The sequence below is a fragment of the Triticum aestivum genome, chromosome 1B (genome assembly GCF_018294505.1).
Source record: "Triticum aestivum cultivar Chinese Spring chromosome 1B, IWGSC CS RefSeq v2.1, whole genome shotgun sequence".
In the NCBI taxonomy this organism is placed as follows: domain Eukaryota; kingdom Viridiplantae; phylum Streptophyta; class Magnoliopsida; order Poales; family Poaceae; genus Triticum; species Triticum aestivum.
The window spans coordinates 670,101,166-670,104,551 of NC_057795.1; the positions used below are offsets into that span (position 1 = coordinate 670,101,166).

General features: G+C 35.0%; 1 non-coding gene across 1 annotated transcript; it reads left to right on the forward strand.

The window, feature by feature from the left end:
• Positions 1–708: 708 nt before the first annotated feature.
• TRNAQ-CUG (transfer RNA glutamine (anticodon CUG)) lies at positions 709–780 on the forward strand. The gene has a single exon. It is a non-coding gene; the product is annotated as a tRNA-Gln (tRNA).
• The last annotated feature ends 2,606 nt before the right edge of the window (positions 781–3,386 follow it).

Consider the following 3,386-nt stretch of genomic DNA (forward strand, 5'->3'; position numbering starts at 1 on the left):
AAACCACTGACGAAGAGGAGAACCGTGACCATTTGTTTTTTCACTTCTAGTTTAGTTCTTCTTGTTGGAACTTATTAAACTTGAGCTGCCCCCCAGCCCTTGACCTTTACGACATGATTATTGTTGCTGTCTCTAGGTGGAATGACCCTCTCTTCAATGAACTAGTGATTCTTGGGGCTTGGAATATTTGGAAAATGGGGATCAGGCCTACTTTGATGTAATTCCACTGGACCTCCCCTCCTGGTTCCCCCTAGTGCGCACTGATCACCTACATTTCAGCTACAAGGCCAGACCAGAGCATAGAGACTTTCTTTCTGCTTTTACACAGAAAACTTGCATCTTTAATTTGTGCAGTCACTTGCTTTGTCTACCTTGTTATTCGAAGAACATAGTACTGAGCGACAAAGCGGTTAAAACCATCGTGCAGCTAGCTAGACTGCCGACTATCTGACATACGGATCTGGGGCCTCCATCAGTCGGCTTCGACTGAAGTCGTCGTCTGATTAGCTACAGGTGGTCACGCATCCAGTCCAGTCCCCAGCCAGCAGCACCACATCACGGCCAGCACTGTTCAAATGGTCATGCTGATTAGCCCTGCACAGTTTGTTCGACCCACTCTCACACTCAACGGCCGTCAGATAGAATGCCTGACGCACTCTAATTATCATATTATATAAAAGCAGTAATTGGAAGACCGAATAAGCAAATGGTCCCATGGTCTAGTGGTTAGGACATTGGACTCTGAATCCAGTAACCCGAGTTCAAGTCTCGGTGGGACCTTCTTTTTCCTTCCTTTTTTCTGTTCTTGAAAAGGACGCCATTCCCTATTCTTTTCAAGGAAAAAGCTTCCTGACTAATAATATCTTAATTGTCAATTACTACCTCTGTACCAAAATAAGATGTTTTCTAGGCTAAACAAGATTAGAAAATCGTCTTATATTTAGATACGGAGGGAATTTTCGTTCTCGCTATTATTTTGAATCTTCCCTGCAGAGTATGTATTTTTTTTGGAAATTCCCATATAAACTAGACTAGAACAACGTCTTATATTTTGATACGGAGGGAAACTTCGTTCTTGCTATATATTATTTTGAATCTTCTCCGTAGGTTATGTATATTTTGCAAATTTCCATACTGAAAAATGGCATTTCCTATTTCTTTTTTTATGAGAATAACTTTATCCAAATCAACACTTTGTGTTTTTCAAACGTCGGATGTCGTCGTTATTTCATATCACTTTTTGTCCCAAATAAGTGTTCCTATTTCTTTTTTATTAGAATAAGTATTTCTAGGCTAAACTAGATTAGAAAAACGTCTTATATTTTGATACGGAGGGAAATTTCGTTCTCGCTATTATTTTGAATCTTCCCTGCAGAGTATGTATTTTTTTGGAAATTCCCATATAAACTAGACTAGAAAAACCTCTTATATTTTGATACGGAGGGACATTTCATTCTCGTTATTATTTTGAATCTTCTCTGCAGAGTATGTATTTTTTGCAAATTTCCATACTGAAATATGGCATTTCCTATTTGTTTTTTTATGAGAATAACTTCATCCAAATTAACACTTTGTGTTTTTCAAACGTCGTATGTCGTCGTTATTTCATATCACTTTTTGTCCCAAATAAGTGTTCCTATTCCTTCCATTTTTCGGTGCTTGAAAAAGATGTCATTCCCTATTCTTTACAAGGAAAAAGCTTCCTGATTAATAATATCTTAATTGTCAATTACTACTTCTGTACCAAAATAAGATGTTTTCTAGGCTAAACTAGATTAGAAAAACGTCTTATATTTTGATACGGAGGGAAATTTTGTTCTCGCTATTATTTTGAATCTTCCCTGTAGAGTATGTATTTTTTTTTGGAAATTCCCATATAAACTTGACTAGAACAATGTCTTATATTTTGATACGGAGGGAAACTTCGTTCTTGCTATATATTATTTTGAATCTTCTCCATAGAATATGTATTTTTTGCAAATTTCCATACTGAAATATGGCATTTCCTATTTCTTTTTTATGAGAATAACTTTATCCAAATTAACACTTTGTGTTTTTCAAACGTCGTATGTCGTCGTTATTTCATATCACTTTTTGTCCCAAATAAGTATTCCTATTTCTTTCTTATGAGAATAACTTTATCCAATTTAACACTTCGTGTTTTTCAAACATCATATGTTGTCGTTATTTCACATCTCTTTTTGTTCCAAATACGTGAAAGCTGTCCCAAACTTATTTTGATCTTCTCGTACATTACAATGATCATTAACACGTATACGTTAGATCATGATATACTATACAATGAGATGTGCTCAGTCTACTCGATATGAACATGTGGTTGGATGACTAGGAGAATAATGGTATGCCCAGTCCACTAGGGTTCAAGTCCTGATGCTCACATTTATCCTGAATTTATTTCAGAATTTTCGGGACGCCTACGATGACTTTGTAAAATCCCAAGATGATATGCCACCCCGATACTTTCTCAGTTTTGTACTTTGCCGCTCTCTATTGGTACCACACCCCCAATGCCACCCGTAATGATAAAAAACAAAAACAATTCATTTTTGTCTCCTATTTTTGCCGCACAAGTTATGTTTTTCTTTTTGTCCACCCCCACGCAAAAAATATTTTATCATCTACTCCCTCCATTCCTAAATATTTGAATTTCTAGAGATTTCAACAAATGATTATATACGGAGCAAAATGAATGAATCTACATCCTAAAATATGCCTATATACATCCATATATGGTATTCCATTTGAAATCTCTAAAAAGACAAATATTTAAAAACAAAGGGAGTAGGATTCAAACTACAAATCTGCACTTTCTATCCCAATGGCACCAACCGCTTGAGCTAGCTTCCAACTGTGTTAAGGAACAGGGTTAGTCTCCTAATACTCCTATATCTCCGCAATTAATATGGGTTAGACTGGCCGGAGAACCCTATTTGACGCGCGCAGCGTAAAGTAGGCAGGGCTTCGCACAGGGGCGCCCACGCGAAGTTTTCTTTTATTTTCTTTTATTTTTCTGCTTTTTTTCTTTCTGTTTCTAATTTTTATTTTCTTTTTCTTCCAAGTTTCGTTTATATTTTCTCGTGTTAAAATTCATTTTTACTTTTTCCAGCACATATAAAATGTTTGCATTTTTAAAGTATTGTTCAAAATTGCAAAAGAGTTCCTGTTTTAAAATTTTGTTTAGATATTTCAAAAAATGTCTAGAAATTCAAAATAGTTTAGCATTTCTGAAGTTTTTAGCTTCTTTAAAAACAATGTTCGAGAATTTTCAAAAAGTAATTTCAAATTAAAAAAATCTTTAAATTTTTTATTTTTTTAATGTATTCAAAAAATGTCAATGTTTTCAAAATTTGTTCAGCATTTTCAAA